A 23,494-nucleotide genomic window follows, 5' to 3' on the forward strand; every position below is an offset into this window, starting at 1 on the left:
CTTACATAAAAAAGATGTCTTCAGGTAGCAGGGCTCTAGGATTAGTTAATCAGAGGCCAGTGGGTGTAAGAGAACATCAGTTCTTACATGCCTATCTATCTCAGTGTGTGGACTATACCTACTGCCTTGCTTGAGAGATGGTTGCATCACTTCTAGGCATTCCATCCTCACACACCTTAGGCAGAGTCTTTAAGTAAAAAGGGACAGTTTCTTCCCTTAAGTCTATTTTTTATCAGCAAGAAGCTCTCTGTTCCCAGCAGACTGCACATTACATCTTATTGGCCAAAATTGTGTCACCTGCATAGGAAATGCAATTCCTATGACTGGCCTAGAGCCTAAGACTTAGCTTTTTTTAAATAAAGATTCAGCCCCTGGAACTTGAGTTTGGGTCATTTTTCTTAAGTATAAGAATGACCAAAGAAGGTTAAACAACTAATTAACTTGGGACAAAAGAGGGGCTACATTTGGATAAGCCACTATCAGTACCTATAATAAGCTGAGTCCTGAGTAATGAGGAGTCAACCACATGGAGATCTGAGGGAAGAATATTCCAGAAAAGCGAACAGCATATGCAAATCCTTGAGTGTGGGAACTAGCTCAGTATATTCAAAGAACAGAAAGACGCAGGGTTGGAGCACAGTGTTATGAGAGGCAGGGGAAGGGGAGGAGGTGAGAAGTGAAATGGTATAGTGATTAAGAATCCAGACTCAGGACTCTTTTTTTGAACCTAACCTCTAGTGCCTCGGTTTAAATAACAGACCTGGCATTTATTATTTATTTGGCTTTGCACAAATTACCTAACTTATCTGTGTCTTGAGTTCTTAAAGTAGGTCTTTAAAGTAGGTGTAAATAAGAATACACAACTCATGGAATTACTGAAAGATGTAAAACAAGACATAAAAAACAATTAGACCAGGGCCTGGGATATGTAGGTCCTCAACAAATGTTAGCCTTCATTTTCATATCATTGGTTCAGAGTTCAGATCATGTAGGGTCTCGTAGACCATAGTAAGATATTTTGGTTTTATTCAAATTAAACTGTGAAGTCGTTGGGGTGTTTTATGCAGGGAGTGAGCTAACATGATCAGAAGTTTTAAAGAATAGTTTTTTTCTGCCATATATAGATTGGAGTATGGGACAGGGGTTGGGTAGATGCAGTATAGTTAGTAGGACTTTGCCGTAACTTAGATCAGGTAAGTTTGGCTAGGGTGAAAGCATTGGAGGGGGGCAGGTAGAGCTAACAGAATTTGTTGACAGCTTATTTTTGAGTTGTGGTTAAGGGAAATAAGGGATTCTGAATATTTGACTTAGAAAATTGGGGAAATGGTGATACTCTTTATTGAGACAGAGAAGGGGCCCATAGGATTCACAAAATTGCCAAAAGGATCTATGGAACAAAAAGATTAAGAATCTTGCTTTAAAGTTCTTTGTATGTGAATCTGTTTTTCCACTTTTCTTAAGACAATTTTTCTTTTATCTTTCCTATCTTCTTGGGAACTCACTTTCCCCCAATTTACATACTTGATCTGATAATAAAACAATTTGTGAAGATGATCTTTGTCAAACTGGTTTACCACAGAGCAGAAGTGAGAATGTAATGAATTTAACATTCGTTCGTTGAACATGTCCCAAGCCTTTTAAGGCCCAGCTGTTCAAGTTTAGCAAGTGACTCTCATGAAAAATGATTTGTAGTTATTTTCATTTTTATTCCCCTTATCTTTTTTTCCCAGCTGTTTGAGCCTATTTTTTCCTTAGGTGGAAAATGATTTTAATTTCTTTTGTTCTCAGAATCAACTTGAATGATGGACAGACCAGCCATTTCAGTGTAGCTCAATTGCTTTCCCTTGGCATGGTCCAGATGGCCTTCATTGATGGGTAGGTACATGTCCCGTGCCACATTGTCCCTAACAATGTCCTGTGTCCCTTGGCATGGTCCAGATGGCCTTCATTGATGGGTAGGTACATGTCCTGTGCCACATTGTCCCTAACAATGTCCTGTGAGGCTATAATCTATGTAGGCATCCAGCTTTACATATCTCATGGATTTTTCTTTCCTACCTATTTTACTGAAGATCAACAGCATCTAAAAAGGAAATTCACAAAGTTCTTGCAAATGACTCAAACCTTTTTGCATTTTGGTGACAACAATAACAACAAAACCAAAACCATATAAATTATAATTGTTTATTGACAAGGACCACTTTTGTGTTTGTTTGGCTCAGCAAGTACTGTACTTAAGAGGATATATATATATATAGTTGTTCAACATGCTTAAAGATGATATTGCTAACATGCCACTAGTATTTGAGTACTTAAATTATTTTTCCAGTCGTGATCTTTATGTGATCTAAACCATTCCTTTCCATATTTCTTCCTTATGGTGAAAATTACTACATCAGTCAGAACCTCTTTGGTTGCAAGATATAGAAATCCAACTTGAACTAGTTTTGGCAGGAAATCTAGGCTTAAGAATCAAAAGGAGAAATTTTGACAAGGCAAGGAGCAATTCCAGGGGTCTTAAGGACTGACGTTTGAACCCTTTTTCTTTCCATCTCTCATCCCTTTTTTTTTTTCTCAGCAGAACATCTTCTCCCACTGACAGCTTGAAGGCTGTATCTTTCCAGTTTTAGCATCAGGAAGGAAAGGATTCTACCTCTCGGTTCCACAGGAAAAAATCTTAAAGAAGAGCAGTGGTCAGGTTAGGTCAGAAACCCAAAGAATGGTCAAATTGCTGTAACAAGGGAGTCAAGATTACAGAGTAAGACAGAGGCTCCCAGACCATGAACCTAGAGTGGCTAATGAGGCAGGTCCCCGAAAGAATGGGGAGATTCTCACAGGGAGATAAGGCTACTAGACAAAAACAACAACAACAAAAACAACTGAAAAAATAAACAGCAATTTTTTATTTCACTAAAAAATAATCCATTTGCAAGATGGCCAGTGAGAATTAGAAGTTAACTCAGCAACTAGGGAATAGAGATTTACTGGTTCAGGAGTGGCACACACCTCTTCTTAGTTTTCAGTCCCAGACAGTTAAACTCATTGGGTGATTTTCTTAAAGAACTTAGATGTCTAATTCACGATCAGCACTTTTCCAACAATCAAATTCCATTGACTTGTCTTGCTTTCTTGATGTCTTTGTTTTAATTCAGAGAAGTCTATGGTTTTTTTCTTTGTTGTGCTTCAGGGGCTTTCCTTTTCAAGAAGTCTCTTAGTATATAACCTATCTGAACTGCTTTGGGGGTTAATCAGTATTTTCTTTGTATACTAGTAACTGGTGGATAGAACAGAATTACTTGGCATGAATAAGAGATGTGTCTAGAAGGGATTTTATTTATAGCTGAGGTAATCCCCAGCTATAGACAATATGGGATTTAGAGAAGGTAAGTGATTTGCCCAAGGTCACATTGCTCATTATCAGAAAAGCCAGTATTAAAATCCCAAGACCACCAGACTTCCCTAGCTTTGTGTCATTTCCATTGCATCAGGCATGGTGAAGAAAAAGTGAGAATAAATTCAACAATAGCAAACGTGAAGATCAGACTGGATCATCCCAGCTCACTTTGAAGAACTCTTGCGGCCGTTAGAACTTAGAATATATAGCTGGCCAGATAAGGAAGCAGCAAGATGTTTGCCTCCCTCCTACAGGACTCTCAATGTTGGGAATGTGGTGGGCAGCATGACAGAACTCTCAGAGGAGACAGATTCCTCTCTCTCCTTTCGACCCAGATCCAATCAGATTCTACTCATCGTCTGTCTCTCCGAGCAGCCCTGTTTTTGTTTTTGTTTTTTTTTTTTTTTTTTTTTAAACATCTTTATTGAAGTATAATTGCCTTACAATAGTGTGTTAGCTTCTGCTTTATAACAAAGTGAATCAGTTATACATATACAATATGTTCCCATTTCTCTTCCCTCTTGCATCTCCCTCCCTCCCACCCTCCCCACCTGTTTTTGTTTTGCCACTGCTGTGGCTGCAGTTCTGGGCCCTCTCATTCTCCCTGCTCCCAACTGGCCTTCCTCCAGCCCATCATCACCATAGCGATCTGTCTAAAATGCAGATTGGTTCGCATTACGCTCCAGCTTAAAATAGTTCAATGTCTACCCCTTCCTCCAAGCACACAGAATAAAGTTCACTTCCTTGGCCCCGACATTCCTCTCTGCTGTTTCAGTCTCAATTCCTACCAACCTTGGTCCCTGATTAGTTAAGATTTTGAACTGACCTCATAATTAGAACTCCTGGAGGTTAGGGCTATGGAAACTTTTTCATCTTCACATACTGCACAAATATTTATTGAACTGAATCTCTTTTGAATCCAGACTAGGTCTAAAAATCAGAAGAAAGAAACCCACTTAGTGAATAAATCAATGATTTGTAGACAAAACTGTAACTATAAGTCATTGCCCTTGTATCTTACTTCCTTAGTCTTTGGAAACTAGATTCATTGCTGTTGTAATATTATAAGCTACTGATTAAGTAAATGGAATTTGAATTTTGCATTCTGATTTGCAGCTTGAGGGAATATCTTGGCTCTTAATGCAAGGCTAAATCCTGACTACATCTAGGCAAAGAATTTTTCTTGTTTTGTTTTTGATACTCTGGGACTATTTAAGTTTTCTTTTTTCTTTTGTCTTTTTGGATGTCTTCTTATGCATTTCTTTTCCAATTTCAGTTTTGAAAAAGAGTGCATGGAACCAAAAAAGAGCAATTACTACTAAGGGGCAGAAGACTGTAAGCTCTGATAAACAGAAACAAACCACTGCTGGAGGACAAATGTAATTCTATTAGGGCTATCTTGCTGGGAGTTCACTGACTCCGATGTCTGGGGACCTCCCTAGAGGTGGAGAGTCCTTCTGCCTTGCTCAGTTTTCAATTAGAAAGTTAAAGCTGAGGCTACCCTTTTCATTGAAAGAGTGAAGATTATTTTGGGATCGTTAGTGAATATTTTTCTTGAGATACATGTGAAATTGGAGACATTTTAGCATAATTTTACCACTCTCAGATCCCTCTTAAAATAGTATCCATTAAAAATCCCTCTGAGTGGCTATAGGTAGGGAAGTTAAGGAATCTAGAAAAGGATGGGCCTAATTTAGTGGTGATGACTCCTTTCTTGCAAGGTTGAGTTCAGAGAAGTTCAGGAGTAATCCAAGTTGCATTGTCCTCAGGGGGAACAGTTTTGGTTACGATCAAGGCATAAAATGGGGATAAACTTTGGAGACGGGGGGAAAGTACTGACTGTGGATATATCTAGGTATCAGCTTTGAAATATCAGGTATCAGCTTTCCTGTAGCAAGGTTGATTCTGGGTCTTGCCTTCCTGATCCTAATTGCATTGGTCTGGATTCTCTCTGGAACTGAGTGAGTCTGGGTGGTCGTTGAGCATCAGTGACTCTGAATGGGTAGGAGGCAGAGACTGAGGACCTCATTTCCAATTCATTGGCTTTCTCTCTGTCCCCATTGCCTAGACTGTGTCTGGCACATAGGGACACATTATAAAAATTTTTTGCTTAAATCCCAACTTACCATTATCATCATATATGTAATTCAGAAGACATGTAGAGCTTGTTTCATAGCGATGGTTTCTGAGAAATTCTTAAAGACACTTCCCCTACTTCCTAAAGTCCCCTCACCATTGGCTCCTGTCACTTATTGTCTTCTGGTTATGAGCGTCTCCAAGATCAAGTCCTTGTCCTCCAACTCTGTGGATGCCTTCTGCTCTGGCGGGTCCCACACACCTCAAGGCTGGTGGTGCCCAAATCTACAGCTTCGCCTCACAGGCACACTCTTATCTCAACCCATCTGCTATAATTTTTATCTGGCTCCCCTCTTCTTGGCCTAGTCTCTGTACTCCATTTCTGTTGGATCTCATGGTTCTCTTCAAGCATCCAGGCTTAACCTTGGACTCACTTTTTTTCCTCATTAGACACATATCTCCATATCCAGTCAGTTAATAGTCCTGCCCATCTTCCCTTAGACTCTTTCTCATATTGCTTCTTCCCTTTTATTCCTCTGTAATCACCCCGCCCAAACCCTCTGTCCTGGTTATTACAGTCTTTATGGATTATTACAGCCTCTTACAAATTTTTCTTGTCTGCAGTCTTTACCATCCACAAATCATGTGGCATTTTGATATAGACTAATTTGCCCTAAACAGATTTTCTCAAGTTACCAGCTTGCTGATTTATATACAATTTTAGGTCCCACCACTTGGCAAAATGCTTTGCAAACCAGTGATCCCAGTGTTCCTACAAATATATAAACCTCAGTCTTTTTTCCATGACTTGGTTTATGATAAATCTCTTGCCTGGAAACTCTTACTTTTGCTCTCTGCTACCTGTCTCAGGGCTCAGTTCCAGCATCTCTGACCACTTTCATGAAATGTTATGCGACTGTTTCACTCTTCACTGATCACATCTTTAGCTAACCTGTAGCCTTTAGAAGTTGTGATGATTTGGGTGGTTACCCTTGCTTTATCTGTAATAATATGTTGTAAGTTCCTTGACATTAGAGACCTTGTCTTGCATGTCACTAGCGGTCTCCTTGGTACAAGCCTAAGTATCTGCAACATTCTATGGTCTTCCTCAATATGCCCTCTGCTTAAAAAAATACCATTGGTATGTTTATTTTATTTTGTCATTTCTAATTGCCAATCACTAGATACTTAAAATCCTAAAAAGATATCCACTGTTATTTGAAGCTGTTCTTGTATTCCGGCATATTTTGGGTGGGCTTTCCAAAGTATAAGATGGCTAAAGAGAGGGGATTCTCTCTGTGTTTTAATTAATTATTCTGCAAGCATGCCAAGCTAATGTTAATTCCATAATCATCTCTATAGACAAAAATTTGTTAGGGATGATTTAATATCCAGAAATTTTACAGTCATCACTTTTATTCTTGGATTTCTATAGTTGAAAACAAATGAACTCTACTTATTGCTCTCACATCCAGAGTTTCCAGTGCTCATCCTTGGTCCCTTAGTAGTAGTAGTAATAGTCATAATAATAGTAGTAGTAGTAGTGGTATTAAGTAGTAGTAACAGTAAAAGTACTCTATGTAATAGCATCAATCGAAGTAACAGTAATGTCTACCAGTTATGTGTGTATTGTGTACCAGGTACTGTGCTAGGTGTGATACACACATTATTTCCTTTATCTTTATAAAACTCTGTGGGGCATTAGTAGTCATCATTACAAGGTCAGTCAACTTGCTCAAAGAGGCTGATAACTTTTCTAAGGACTACAGTTAGTAATTGGTAGAACTGGAAACCAAGCTCAAATCTGTCTAATTTCAAAGCCAGATTCTGGTAATGTTACTTAACTTACTGAAATCAATGGAAAAAGGCTTAAAAGAAACAATTAGACTTTTAAAACATTTATTGGGGCCTTCTAGTATGCTGTGTCTGCATGAGATTAGTTGAATTCTGAGTTTTCTGAAGTTACTAATGTATGGTCTGCACAAACTTGGAGAGTGAATTTGAGCAATTCAGAGATCCAATACAGGAAGATCAGCTCTTCAACTCCATTATCCTTTTATCAGGTATTTAGGCTTGAGTTTTGAGATACTTCTATTTATGTAAACCAAATGTATAATATTCTGGAGCTTGTCTTAGTCTTGACTTTTCTAGTCTGGAATAATAAGTCCATTCAAAAATTATATGAAAGTCTTGGGCATTCATGATATAAAGAGTTTACTAGTGTTTTGTTTTGGTTTTTTTTAATATACTGAAGACTGAGATTGTTTATTGAGTTAATCCTAGTTGTGATTTTATCATTTTCCACTTATTTAAGATTTCAGTCAGAACATACTCTTTGCAGTGCAGCTGCTGTGTGTGTTAGAGAGGTAATGTGTGAAGCTAGTCCATAGCTGAACCACTTGCTGTCTGACAAGTCTTATTTGTGGTTCATTTTATAGTCCTATGTGATATGTGCACGATTTGCTCTTGGCACTGACTCAGAAGATGAAAACCAGAAACATTTAACATATAAATAAGAATAGTTTTGCATTGGCCTTTTGGAAGCTTTAAAATTGTTTATTTGTTTCAAGAATATGTGCATTTTGTTTTTCACCAGATCACACAGGTTAAGAGTTAAGAGGTGTACAATTATAGCATCAGTGTTTCTCTGATTTCACCTCTCCCTACTCTTGTGGAACCTTCAGTTCCCCTCCAGAGAATCCTGTAGGTGGTATCTCAGAATATTCAAGAGCAGCCTCTTGCTCTAGTGTTGGTACCATGATGGTGGAGATGGTTCTGGAAAACTTCTGCAAATGTGCCTCTTGCTGTTGCCAAAACTGTAGCTTCCATTATTTGTGGATTCCAAAGCTGCAGCTGGAAGGAAGTCAGAAGCTGTTCTGAAGTGACTTTAGTTTAATCACAGCCATTTATAGTAGACTTGGGGCAAGTTCATGGGCTCTGGGGCTGAGGACACATCTGAATATTAGTTAGATGCTGTATATGAAATTGCTGCTCTTCTTTAGCCTGAGGGTAGGTTCCTTCCCAAGAGCCATTTAGGTCTCTCATGCTAATGAACTGCTGGACAACAGTTCCCGAATCCTTCAGATTTGCCCTTTGGATATAACTGAATCTTATTGCATTTACAAGATAGGTCTGAGCTAACTCTACATGTTCTTGTCAGCTAAGCATTTGTGTTGGCAAAAAGTGCATTCTTTTGTGAAATACATTAGTCATTATGTTCTAGTTAATGCAAGAAGAATCTAAGGTAAATTTGTTTTAAGTGGCCTCCCTCCCTCCCTATCTTCCTCCTTCTTTATCTTCCTCCTTCCCTCCCTCCTTTTCTCTCTTTCTCCCTTCCTTTCACTTTCCCTCCATTTCTTCCTGTATTGTCAGTTTCCCTGTGCAGAGATGGGGGTGAGCTTTCAGTACACGTAGAGTTTATCTGCCTCAGTTGTACACACCATGTTGCTGTATTAGAGGTTTTGTGCCCTCTGATCTTTTGGTTGGCATCTAGTGATGACTTACATTGTTATTGTTTCAAATTTATAACAACTCTACTTCCGAAAAAATACTGCCCATGCTCTGCTAGTTATTGTAGGTAAATACTGCTCTCCATTTAAGGTGAATCCATCCTCATTTTCCATCATGGTCAGATCACACGACACATTATGCATTCAGACTTTTCAAGTCATGAGTGAGGCTTGGTATTGTGATACACTGCTTTGCACTCCATCTTCATATCAGTCAGGAAATCGGAATTGGAAATCTGAAGAATCTAAGTTGTGGCATTTCGTAAGTATTTATCTACACATTTAGAATGTTTTTGACAGAAGGATTGACTTAACTGTACATTCAATATTGAGTAATGAGCAAACTTCTTGTGCGAAAAGAAACTGTTGTTTGTCAAGGTACCGTTCTGGATGCCAGTGTACAGTGGGGAGCAGATCAGCCCTGGCACTCTTGGAGCTTACAGTACAGTGAGGAAGGCATTTGTTGAACAGGTAACTAAGAGCGCAGAGCTAGAGGATCTAAAAGAAAACTTGCCCCTTCACTGTAAAATCTTAAGAGAGAAATAATGTGAACATATTAATTTCAATATCTAGTGGCAAATATAAATATTTGATTACATGAAGGTGGTTAGGTGGAGTATGAGAAGATTTAGGAAAAAAATACTGAGAAGAGGCATTATTCTCAGCACGTTCAAGTATAGCCGTCATGGCTCAGTTTCAGTTTCCTTTACTAGGTATATTTAAATTAAAAAAAAAATCCATGCAAGAGAAAATAAAATCTTTTTCTCCTTTTGGATAAATGCCCGACTAAACAGATGGACTTTGCCTATTGCCCTAGACTGCTAGCTTATTTGTGTGGTTTGGACCAGAAGAGAAAGATTTCAGAGTTCTACTACCTTTACAGAAGAAACACTGTTTTATAATTCACTATATTCAATTCTAGAAGTTTTCACCAATGTATAGGAAAAAAAGCATCCATAAGGTCATCAGACTCTGGGATTCTTAGACTACACAGATTAATGATCAACACCTTGAAGTACACCTGGAGGGCAATCATTGGGCAGGTTGTAAGGCACAGGTGTGGAGCCAATACCCTACATTAATTAAAATTTTTCTAAGTGATTTTCAAGCAAGCTGCAAATATTGTACTTCTTATCAATTTAGTCCATTTCCACTTACATTAAGTGAGGTAATAAATATAAAGATTTTGCAAAGCAAACAACACTAAACAAATACAAGTTATTAGGATTGGATTCTCATGCAGGTAATTCATATGGTAATTGTGAGTCTGTTTATGCCCAGGAAGAAACAACCATGAGAACATAATGATTCCATAGTACAAGTATGCATTTACCTGATTAAATTAATTTTATGAATTAAATTAATCCACCCCCTCCCTGGCTTTTTCTTTCTGAAGCTGTGGACTACATCAGTTGCTAGTGACCATAATTGTGAAGTTTTTGTGTTCCAGGATGGACCACATGCTATTATTAACTTGGTGATCTAGGAAATCTCACACAATGCATGAGTACATCAAATGAGAGTTTTTAGATGAAGCAACTATGTCTAAGAAGCAATCTTTCTCTAATCTCTGTGTTTTCCCTTCCCTGGGGCACAGTCAAGTGGGAAATAACTCTTTCTGGGACCTTCTCTATCCCACAGCCTATAAAAGTATTTAACATTACTGTAATCAGCACTGTCTTAGAAGTCAGAGACAATGGAGTTTGGTGTCCAGGTCTTTCAATTATTAATTGTGGTCTTTTGATAAGTTATTAACCTCTCTGGATGAGTTGACTGTTATTTATAACGGAGATTGAGAAGGAGCTGCCAGATAGGTAGGAGGAAAAGCAAGATAGGATGGTGTCCCAGAGGACCTGTAGCCTGTGTCTCCTTGAGTGTTGTTGAATCCTGACTAAAGATACTAATATCCACTCTAAACAAATTGTGTCAAATACTGCCAGTCGGTTGATGAACATCAGTCAAATGCTGGATCATAGAGAAATGGAAGAGATAAACGAGGTGAAACAAGATGAATGCTGCTGGGGAAAAGGAGCCAAAAGAAGTGCTATTTTTCCCCCTTTTTTGATGGGAGAAATAACAGCTTCATTATGTTGTACTGGGAATCCATAAATAAACATAGAGGGAATAATTGATGATACTGGAGAGAAACAGACAAAATACTGGAACTATATCCTTGAGTAGAATATTAGAGGTAGGTAGATGGGATATAATCTTCAAGAGAAAGTACGAGTTTTAGCCTATACCTTCCACAATCTGTCCTCAAGTAAACTAATTTTTTCCAGTAAAAGACAGTTTCACCTCCATACTTCTGTGGTCCCCATTTCTCATGCCTGGAATATTCCTAACACTGACTGTTGAAGGGTTAACTATTCCTTTAAAACCAACACTAAAATTTCTCTTCTTAATGAAGTCCATCCCAACTGCAGAGACCATCTATAAAGAGCAGCAAGTAAGATGATAACTAAAGTTGGAAAGGAATTTGAATTCAGTTATTTGTCAGCTAAGGCAAATAGTATGTCATATTAGTCTACATAATTTTCATTATCTGTCACAGAAAGCTTTTCGAGTTCCACTATTTACATTTAAATTTATTAAAATAAAATAAAATTTAAAACTCATTTCTTCAGTCATACCAGCCACATTTCAAGTGCTTATTAGCCATATCCAGATAGTGGCTTCAGTTCTGGAGAATGCTGATATATAACATTTCCATTTATTGGAGAAAATGCTGTTGGACAACACTAGGATCAACTTTAAAGTAGTCCACAGATACTGTTAGGCTACTTCCCTATGCAGTGCTTGATGCCTCACAGTGATGCATAAACGGACATAGGAACAGACACGTATAAACATAGGAATGACGCTAACTGGGAAGTATCTGGAAGCTTCATAAGAGAACGCATTTGAGCAGATTTTTTATGACGAATAAACTTTTGATTGGGGAAGGGAGAAATCATTCCTAATTGAGGAAACAGCATGAACAAAAATGCATTATGACAATGCACAAAAGCAAGTTAGTGTGCATACGCATTCAAGGTGATAGTTTGATGCTCTAGACCTATATTAACGAAGCAAAAATGAACAAACGAAAAACCCTCAAACAGAAAACAACCACCCCCCAACCAAATTTTGGTTTGGGCATTCCCAAAGGAATAAACAGGAAGCAGGATGTCATTTATTAGTTGGGTTACGGCCGGTGCTTCTTGTGTTGAGTTCTGATGAGGCTCTTTTGGAACATGCAGCTTACAGTGAAGGCCAGTGATAATCTCTCCTGTTTTCTCTGCACAGATCTAAATTTTGGGACAGCTAGGTGATCAATCTCAGCATACAGAGGAAAAAGGAAGCAGACGAATGTGTGTCCGTTGGTGATGCTCTTTTCCCTCACACAGTGACCTCATCCATTTGTGATCATGACCCAAGCAGCATTCTAGCATTTGTATATGTTTTATATATTCAACAAGCTTGTTGAATCCTCTTATACATTTTGTAAAATCTGATCGTCTAATTTACTTAGGTTTTCTATGTAGGTGATCATGCAACCTGAAAGAAAAGGAGGGGATTTATTTCTTACACTTCAGTCTTTCTATTTTATTTCTTTTTTACTGTATTATTGAATTGACTTGAACATCCAGTACAATACTGCATAGCAGAAGAGATAATGCAGTCTTTTTTTTTTTGTTATGGTTGACTTTAAAAGAAATGTTTTCAAAATTCCTTCTTTAAGCATAATGTTTGCTCTAAAGATATTTGTAAATACATTTTCTCAGGTTAAGACAGTTTTCTTCTAATTATAATTTAACAGCTTTTTAAAAACCAGAAATGAATATTGAGTTTTAGCATATGCTTTTGGGCTTTTTTTTTTTTTTTTAACATCTTTATTGGAGTATAATTGTTTTACAATGGTGTGTTAGTTTCCGCTTTATAACAAAGTGAATCAGCTAAACATATACATATATCCCCATATCTCCTCCCTCTTGCGTCTCCCTCCCACCTTCCCTATCCCACCCCTCCAGGTGGTCACAAAGCACCCAGCTGATCTCCCTGTGCTATGCGGCTGCTTCCCACTAGCTATCTATTTTACATTTGGTAGTGTATATAAGTCCATGTCACTCTCTCACTTCATCCCAGCTTACCCTTCCCCCTCCCCATTTCCTCAAGTCCATTCTCTATGTCTGCATCTTTATTCCTGTCCTGCCCCTACGTTCTTCATAACCATTTTTTTCCCTTAGATTCCATATATATGTGTTAACATACGGTATTTGTTTTTCTCTTTCTGACTTACTTCACTCTGTATGACAGACTCTAGGTCTATCCACCTCACTACAAATAACTCAATTTTGTTTCTTTTAATGGCTAAGTAACATTCCATTGTATATATGTGCCACATCTTCTGTATCCACTCATCTGTCGATGGACACTTAGGTTGCTTCCATGTCCTGGCTATTGTAAATAGAGCTGCAATGAACATTGTGGTACATGACTCTTTTTGAGTTATGGTTTTCTCAGGGTACATGCCCAGTAGTGGGATTGCTGGGTCGTATGGTAGTTCTATTTTTAGTTTTTTAAGGAACCTCCATACTGTTCTCCATAGTGGCTGTATCAATTTACATTCCCACCAACAGTGCAAGAGGGTTCCCTTTTCTAAACACCCTCTCCAGCATTTATTGTTTGTAGATTTTTTGATGATGGCCATGCTGACCAGTGTGAGGTGATACCTCACTGTAGCTTTGATTTGCATTTCTCTAATGATTAGTGATGTTGAGCATCCTTTCATGTGTTTGTTGGCAATCTGTATATCTTCCTTGGAGAAAAGTCTGTTTAGATCTTCTACCCATTTTTGGATTGGGTTGTTTGTTTTTTTGATATGGAGCTGCATGAGCTGCTTGTAAATTTTGGAGATTAATTCTTTGTCAGTTGCTTCATTAGCAAATATTTTCTCCCATTCTGAGGGTTGTCTTTTCATCTTGCTTATGGTTTCCTTTGCTGTGCAAAAACTTTTAAGTTTCATTAGGTCCCATTTGTTTATTTTTGTTTTTATTTCCATTTCTCTAGGAGGTGGGTCAAAAAGGATCTTGCTGTGATTTATCTCATAGAGTGTTCTGCCTATGTTTTCCTCTAAGAGTTTGATAGTGTCTGGCCTTACATTTAGGTCTTTAATCCATTTTGAGTTTATTTTTGTGTATGGTGTTAGGGGGTGTTCTAATTTCATTCTTTTACATGTAGCTGTCCAGTTTTCCCAGCACTACTTATTGAAGAGGCTGTCTTTTCTCCACTGTATATTCTTGCCTCCTTTATCAAAAATAAGGTGACCATATGTGTGTGGGTTTATCTCTGGGCTTTCTATCCTGTTCCATTGATCTATATTTCTGTTTTTGTGCCAGTACCATACTGTCTTGATTACTGTAGGTTTGTAGTATAGTTTGAAGTCTGGGTGCCTGATTCCTTCAGCTCTGTTTTTCTTTCTCAAGATTGGTTTGGCTATTCGGGGTCTTCTGTGTTTCCATACAAATTGTGAAATTTTTTGTTCTAGTTCTGTGAAAAATGCCAGTGGTAGTTTGATAGGGATTGCATTGAATCTGTAGATTGCTTTAGGTAGTACAGTCATTTTCACAATGTTGATTCTTCAAATCCAAGGACATGGTATATCTCTCCATTTGTTTGTATCCTCTTTAATTTCTTCCATCAGTGTCTTATAGTTTTCTGCATACAGGTCTTTTGTCTCCTTAGGTAGGTTTATTCCTAGATATTTTATTCTTTTTGTTGCAGTGGTGAATGGGAGTGTTTCCTTAATTTCACTTTCAGATTTTTCATCATTAGTGTATAGGAATGCAAGAGATTTCTGTCCATTAATTTTGTATCCTGATACTTTTCCAAATTCATTGATTAGCTCTAGTAGTTTTCTGGTCTTTAGGATTCTCTATGTATAGTATCATGTCATCTGCAAACAGTGACAGCTTTACTTCTTCTTTTCTGTTTTGGATTTCTTTTTCTTCTCTGATTGCTGTGGCTAAAACTTCCAAAACTATGTTGAATAATAGTGGTGAGAGTGGGCAACCTTGTCTTGTTCCTGATCTTAGTGGAAATGGTTTCAGTTTCTCACTATTGAGAATGATGTTGGCTGTGGGTTTGTCATATATGGCCTTTATTATGTTGAGGTAAGTTCCCTCTCTGCCTACTTTCTGGAGGGTTTTTTATCATAAATGGGTGTTGAATTTTGTCAGAAGCCTTTTCTGCATGTATTGAGATGATCATATGGTTTTTCTCCTTCAATTTGTTAATATGGTGTATCACATTGATTGATTTGCATATATTGAAGAATCCTTGCATTCCTGGGATAAACCCCACTTCATCATGGTGTATGATCCTTTTAATGTGCCGTTGGATTCTGTTTGCTAGTATTTTGTTGAGGATTTTTGCATCTGTGTTCATCAGTGATATTGAGCTTTAAAAATATATTTAGGTGGTAAGATGACTTTTCTCCCATAGTCTGTTGATAGGGTAAATTTTGTTGATCAATTTTTCTTACTGCTTAGTCACTCTTGTTTTCTAGGAAAGGATAAAAAGCACATGTTTGTGAGCATATTTTTAATATAATCTATTGGGTTTGATCTGCAAATGTTTTTTTTTTCTTGGCTATTAATATATATTTCATAAGTAAAATTTGGCCACCTCTCATGATCTGAGAGTTTTAATATCTGGACTCATTGCCCTAGTAAAACAAGTTTAATGATTTTTATTATTTTTTATCTCTCTGGAACAGCTAGTATAAGATTGGGATTCTCTGTCTCTTGAAAGCTTGTCCATTACGTTTTTCTGAACCAGAATTCTTAATGGGGACTATGTATACTATGGGGTGCTCAGAGAAAGGGAAAATTTTGGTTACTACATTTTATTTATTTGGTTATTAGTATAGAAATAATTTTATTGTCTATTTTATTTCATAAGTGATAATCTCTCTTTGAAAAGTTTAAACATATTTTTTTAAAAATTCCTTTCATATTTGTTTTTTCAGAGAGAGACTTTCTTACTTATATGTCTATCAATTGTCATTTAAAGCATTGGCGTGCTTCTTATATTTTCTAATTGTTGCCCAATTTTTCTCCCTGGGGTTTTATCTTCATGTAGGTTTCAGCCTCCTACCATTTGTGCAGTGCAAGACTTAGTTCCCAGGCCTTCTGTTTCAGTCAGTGCCCCAAACCTCATAGCCCATGTGTGGTCCCAGCTTTCATGAGATTTTTTGTTTTATCTTTTGCTTACCTCTGTGGAATATTCCTTTGTTTATGGCACCTGAAGTTTTCTCTTTTTGGCTATGGAGCTCAAGTAGCTACTTTTACTTTAAAAAATATTTCTATAATTTTATATATTTTGAGGAGAGAGGGTGTTGTGTCAATGTGTGTTTAATCAGCCATATTTATCTTAAATTACTCTTTAAAGAAGATTTGCAATTAAAAATGTAAATTAAAAAAATAGCAGTTTGAGAGAAAAACTGGTAAATGAGAGAATATCTAGAATAGAGGGAACTTAGATACGTTTGTGGGAAGATGGAGGAACCAGAAAGAACAATTTCACAAAAGAAAAGGGAGAAAATCTTGGAAGAAACTAAAAGGGGATGGTATCCCAGGACTAAGGGGGAATTTCGTTGAAAGTGAAAGATGAGGACATGGATTTGGCATGAGTAATGCTGGTCAGACACTTTGGGCATCACTTCAGTAAGGTTAAGTTATGGTCAGATTATCATCCATTTAGAGGGAGAACTTTGATTAGGTCTGTATAGGGCTATTTGTGTTTGTTTTGTGTTTGTTTTTTTGTTTTGTATCTTTTCCACACCGACTAATACTCCTGACACCAGCTAGGTGACTTAAAATTCAATTCAGTTCTGAGAATATCTACCTGGAGTTAGTGTCAAATCCCGCAAGTTACGGGCTCAGTCTCACAAGACTGCCTTGGCCTCCTCCACCACTTCAGATGCCAATCACAAGTCCAGGTTGTCACCTGAACTCTTAACAGACTGGATATAAATGGAGGTTCCCACATGGAACTCCTTGGGTTCCATAATTTGCTAGAATGACTCACAGAACTCAGGAAAACAGTTTATTTACCAGATTACCAGTTTACTATAAAAGGATACAATTTAGGAACAACCAGATACAAGAGATGCATAGGTCCAGGGATAGGGGAAGGGGTACAGAGCTTCCATGCCTTCTCTGAGAGCACCATCCTCCCAGCATCTCTGTGTGTTCACCAACGGAAAAGTTCTTCAAACCCATTTGTTAGGATTTTTACAGAGACTTTAAAACATAAGCATGTTTGATTAAATCATTGGCCATTGGCGATTGAACTCAACTTCCAGCCTCTCTCTCTCTCTCAGGAGGTCAGCAGGTGGGGTTGAAAATTTCAGCCTTCTAATCACTTGGTTGATTCCCCTGGCAACCATCTCTCCATCCCTTGGGTCTCTCCAGGGGCCCCCAGCCACTAGTCATCTCATTAACCTACAAAAAGACACTTATCATTTCAGAGAGTCATAGCGTTTTCGGAGCTGTGTGCCAGGAAACAGAGAGGGGAGGGCAAGGACCAAATACAGGTATACCTTGTTTTATTGCACTTTGCTTTACTGCTCTTCACAGGTACTGTGTTCTTTTTTTTAAAAATTGAAGGTTTGTGGCAACCCTACATCAAGCAAGTGTATCAGTGCCATTTTTCCAACAGCACTTGCTCATTTCGTGTCTCGGTGTCACATTATGGTAATTCTTGCAATATTTCAAACTTTTTCATTATTATTATATATTCTCAGATGATGGTTAAATTTTTTAGCAATGAAGTATTTTTTTAATTATATGTATTCTTTTAAGGCATGGTGCTATTGCACACTTAAGCTGCAGTATAGTGTAAACATCACTTTTCTATGCATTGGGAAACCAAAATATTCATGTGACTTGCTTTATTGTGATATTTGCTTTATTGTGGTGGTCTGGAACAAAACCTGCAATATCTCCAAGGGATACCCGTCTCCAGGGATTTCTTATGTCACGATGTCAATTTGCACACAGATAACCAGTCTCTCAGGGATGAACTCTACCAAATCAATTCACAAGAAATAGAGAGAAGTCCAGAATGCCAGTGTTTTATAATGGAATGTATACATGTCACAAGGACTGGACTATTTCTGTGGGATATTCAGTATATTTTTCCTAGATAAGAAGGTTACCTAGGAAGTCAAGTTACAAACAGCAGGTTGGTTGATGAGCACAGAATCAGAATAAAAAAAGTTAATTGGATGATTTTAATGGCTATTGAGTTATGGTAGCTGAAAGAACAATGTAGGAATGTATGTATCAAGAGAACTGGCTAATGGAAACAACCTAAGTGTCCATTCATGGATGAACAGATAAAGAAGTTGTGGTATATCTATACAATGGAATACTATTCAACATAGAAAAGAATGGACTCTTGCCATTTGTGACAACATAGATGGAACTTGAGGGCATTACACTAAGTGAAATAAGTCAGACAGAGAAAAACAAACACCATATGATCTCACTCATATGTGGAATATAAAAGACAAATAAACAAAACAAACCAAAACCATAGATACAAAGAACAGATTGGTGGTTGGTTGCCAGAGGTGGGGGGTGAGCTAAGAAGGTCAAAGGTACAAACTTCCAGTTATAAAATAAATGAGTCATTGGCATGTAATTTAAAAAGAAAAAAGGAGAGAAAGAGAACTAGCTCATTTAGACCTAGACCTGTTGGGGACAGCTTTACAGTACAGGTCATAACTGACCTTAGACATCTTATTTATGCTCATACTAATTCTTATTTACACATGAAAACAAAAAATGGCAAAGAACTTCTACCACAATTAATACTATTTCTACAGCTATAATTCCAGTCTCCATAACTCCTTATTGATGCATACTATGTACAAGCTATGTATAAATTCACTCAGCTAATCTTCATAATTATGTGAAGTACCACTAACCTTATTTTATATATGAGAAAACTGAGGCATAGAAAAGTTAAATAGGTTGAACAAAATTACAGTAGAAGTAGTTTAGCTGGAATTTAAACTGTCTGTCTCTAAATCTCATGTCTTTATGATTCGGTTGATTAACTGCAAGCCTAGATAAGCTAATGATTTTCTGAGGACACTGAGGGCACTGAGCCTGGATGTTCCTGAAACACTTCAGCCACTCATTACTAAGGGACATTTCTTGTACATATGGCTAATCTCGTTAATTACACTTCTCCCAATTTCATTCTCAGCATGCAAACTTGAAGTTGTGAGGAGTATCTTGCTGACACCCCCATCGGCCTTACTAGACTATCTCTGTAAGCAAGAGAAGCTCTTCTGCAACAGGAGTCAGGAGGGAATGAAAGCCAATGGGTGTAATAGTGAGGAACTGGGAGAGGACAGTAGATAATGCAAAGAAGTTTATATGTAGAAACTTGTATGTTCTAGTGAACTAGTAGCTAAGGTCATCCTTTTGCTCTGACGGTGACAAGTCCATTTTTAAGGGCAGTGCCTTTAGTGGTGTTGATGAAGTTTAGACAAGGCAATATTGGGGAAAGAATGGGAAATAAGAATAAATCTGTAGAGATCCAAGAAGCAGAGACACAAAATCTACTTTAGTAACCCTCAGCTGATGAGGAAGTTGAGTAACTAGTGAGTGTATGTAGGTAGAGGTATCCAATATGAAATGGATATCTGTCCTTGGGTTTAGAACAGAGATCTAGACTGGAATTATGGGTTTGAGAGTCATTAGCTTAACCAGTGCTTGATATTTGAGGGAAATGTAATGATGAGATGGCCCAGTCAGAGGGTACAGAAAACCTAGAATGCAACATGGCAGAGTGGAATCCTGGAGATGAGGTAAAGGTTGGGCAGGGAAAGAGTAGCCTACAGTGGGGACCAAGAGGGAGCAGTGAGAAAGATGGGGGAAACCCACAAATGGAAAGACTGGGAAATCAGTGTTTAAGGTACTGTGCTTGGTCTGTGTGTATCTGATTCATCATCATAAGCACTTTTTAGACAGTATACACACCAGTAAATACTGGATGAAATAAATGGATCAATGGTTATATTTTCCATCGAATCCTTTAAGATGCTTGAGAGGCAGTTTGGCAACATGTAAAGAACACTGAGTTTTACAGTTAAGAGCCCTAGGCTTATTCTTAGTTATTAATATTCTGTGTGACTTTGTGACCTACTTTTTCTGAGCATCGATGTTTATGGAAGTTTTTTTATACACACAAAGGCACTATGTCAAAAAGGATTATTGCTTTTTAAAAAGTTATTTGACATAAGAAGCTTAACTATATTTAAACTTCATTATTTAAAAATTTATCATCTGTGACAGAGCAAGATTTTTTAAACTGTGGTTTCATAGGCTTATGCGTCATGTAACTAAGAAGACTGTGGAGATAATTTGTCTTAAACCTTAACTAGGTTTCACATCTATAAAAGTTTTATTCTTATATGAATTGTATTTGAGAGTATTTTATTCACCATTATCAGGGATATTTCTTTATGAATTTCTGTCCATTTTTGTTCTATATTTTAAAACAATATTATGAGGTACATTCTGGATCATCTTCCTGGGGAACTGTCCCTGTGTTATTAAAAGTAATGATTTTCTTGATCTCTAACATGAATTTTGCCTAAAATTTCTATTGCCTGATATTAATATTGCCACCACAGGTTTTATTCCTTTGGTATTGTCTTGGTTTATCTTTTCCTATTTATTAAATGTAATACTTCCATATATTTGAGTATTAAGTATGTTTTGTGTAAATAGCAAATAATTTTTATTTTTAATCCTATCCTAGAATTCCTGCCTTCTTACACTTGAGATTAATATTTTATATTTCTTGTAATTACTGATTTGGATTCATTTTGATGATCTTAGTTTATCTCTTCATTTATCATGTTTTGTTTTTGTTTTTGTTTTGTCTTTTGCTTCTCTATTTTTGTTTGAAAACTTATATTTAAATAATTACTTAGCTTGTATAAAATTATAAACTGACATTTTTTCATTGTCTTCTGGCCTCTATTTTTGCTGACGTGAATCTACAATCCTTTTAATTGTTATTCTTTTATAGGTAATCTCTGTTTCTCCAAGTTGCTCTTAAGATTTTTCTCTTTGATATTGTATTCTGAAATTTCATTCTGATGTGACTCGGTGCAAATTTATTTTTTATTCCTGCTCAGAATTAACTTTATTTGCTTAAATTGTGGGCTGATTTTCTGTTCTGGAAAATTCTCCACTATTATTCTTAAACTTCTCTGTTGCCACCATTTTCTCTATTATTCTTTCTGAAACTCCTATTGGAAGTATGTTGGACTTTCTCAATTTATGCTCTTTATGTTTTAACCTTGTATTCACAATTTTTTTTTTTTTAACAGCTTTGGGTAATTTTTTCCAAACTATTTTCCATGTACTGTTTTACTCATTCTCTGCATTTTAGATTTTAGTAACAATGTCTTTTTAATTTCTAGAAAGATGATTGATTCTTTTACTAATCTGCCTTTTAAAATAGTGTCATTAATTTTCTTAGTGCTTTATTTCATATTCTTATTTTTTTTTTTACTACTTATACTTATTTTGGAGTCTTCTTATACTATTTGAAGGTTTTAAATAGCATGCTGATTATCCTCTTGTATTTGTTGACTTTCTCATAGTGATTTATTTTCTTTAATGATTTAACATTTCTTAGGTTTAGCTCATATTCACACTTATTTATCTGTGGAAGTCGTATGTGATCTGGATTCTTTATAAAGTACCTGTATCTTTTTGTTGTTTGTCCATTTACTTCTGTGAGAAACACTAGTTTCCATGTACTTTTCTTTTTAAAGCTCGTTTCCCAGCTTGAGTGTTTGTGCCAGTTGGGTAGTGCACATTTAGATCTCACACCTCATTAGGTATACAATTTTAATTTCTCTTGGAAAACTTAACTTTTCCCTATCCAGTGTTTTGAACAGACTACAGGCTTCCTTGTTACTTGTAGACACTTTTTTCTTGGAAACGATGGCTCTATCAGTGTCCTGGCTTTATTTAAGTGCTTTATTTCCAACTCTCATATCCCTGAATAAAACTAGGTGTTGAAAACCTAACCTTTTGCTGTCAAGATCCATACTGGGGTCTGGTGGACTCTTTTCCTTCCAGGGGCAGAGGCACCAACGCTTGTATTTATTCTTTCATTTATGAACTTAGCATTTCCTTTAAGATTAGTTTTGTATTTAAAAAGTGTTATATTTACCAAGCATTTCTACATGTATTTGAAGTGGAAGTAGAATCTGCATCACCTGAGCCAGTCATATTCCTAAGAGACAATGTGTATTAAGCTAATTTTAATGAATATATATCTTTGAAAAAAACCAGAAAGATCTATTTTCAAATAGTTTAGTGCCTTTATTTAGGTAACTTACTTTCCTGGCACAATTATTCTGAAATACAATGTTTAAAAATTTTGGAAAAGATTTCATGAGTATATATGCACAACTTAATTTTAATAGAAAAATTGTAATCCTGATAGAAAATGTTGTAAACTTGCCTTAAAACTATATACTTTGGAACTAAATGTGAGAGAAAGTGATCATTCTGCTGTGTTTTACAGACCTCATCTCATTGGTCTCTACTGGGAACGTGACACTGCTACTTACTCTCTTTTCGTTTTTGTACTCTAGTAAGGTGTTACACAAAATTGTGAATATTTCTCGGTTTCATTCTGTTTGTCACTTACCTGACTCTTGCCGCCCCTGCTGGAATTTTATCCAGCCTCTGTATCCTGAACACCTCTATCTACCTCCCACTCCACACCTACCCTGCTTCTGTGGAGCTGCTTCTGGAGGGGTCAGCAGGCATAGCACAGGTGTTTTATACTTGGAGAGTGAATGAATGCATGTAAGATGTGGACATGAACTGCTGGGGTTCCCCAGAAAGGATATGCTGAAGGCTTAACCCCCAGGGAGTGTGACTCAATTTGGAAATGAGTTCTTTGTCGATGTAACTGAGTTAAGATGAGGTCATTAGGGTGAGCCCCAATCCAACATGATTGCTGTCTTTATAAAAAGAGGAAAATGCCATGTGATGTCAGAAACACACAGGGAGAACACCATGTGATGACAGAGGTAGAGACTGGACTGAGGCAGCTACAGGTGAGGGATGCTAAGGATTGATGGCTTCTTCCAGAATCTAGGAAGAAACAAGGAAGGATTTTCCCCTACTGGCTTCAGAGGGAGCACGGTCCTGCTGACAACTTGATTCAGATTTCTGGCCTCCAGACTGTGAGGCAATACGTTTCTGACGTTTTAAGCCACCCAGTTTGTGTTACTTTGTTTTAGCAGCCCTAGGAACCTAATATGGGTTCCTTCAGGATGAGCCTTAAGGTTCTGCATTAATGAGCTGGAATCTCCTAAAACTTTGCACCTGGTGAAGATCAAAAAATCCTGTCATCAGACTTGAAAACCTTTTAAGATGAACAGTGATCCACTTCCATTTTGTTCTTTTTTCCCTCA

General features: G+C 37.1%; 1 long non-coding RNA gene across 3 annotated transcripts in view; it reads left to right on the forward strand.

The window, feature by feature from the left end:
- Positions 1–23,494, forward strand: part of LOC309634947 — a 429,791-nt gene that overhangs the window by 179,234 nt on the left and 227,063 nt on the right. Inside the window, exon 6 of one of the 3 annotated variants that reach the window (XR_014248513.1) lies at positions 1,789–1,955. The exons of 1 other annotated variant lie outside the window; for it this stretch is intronic. This is a non-coding gene — a long non-coding RNA (uncharacterized lncRNA). The remainder of the gene's footprint in view (positions 1–1,788; positions 1,956–23,494) is intronic. One more of the 3 variants, XR_014248514.1, reaches the window with a different exon arrangement.

This window comes from Balaenoptera borealis (assembly GCF_965194805.1).
Source record: "Balaenoptera borealis genome assembly, chromosome: 9".
NCBI lineage: Eukaryota > Metazoa > Chordata > Mammalia > Artiodactyla > Balaenopteridae > Balaenoptera > Balaenoptera borealis.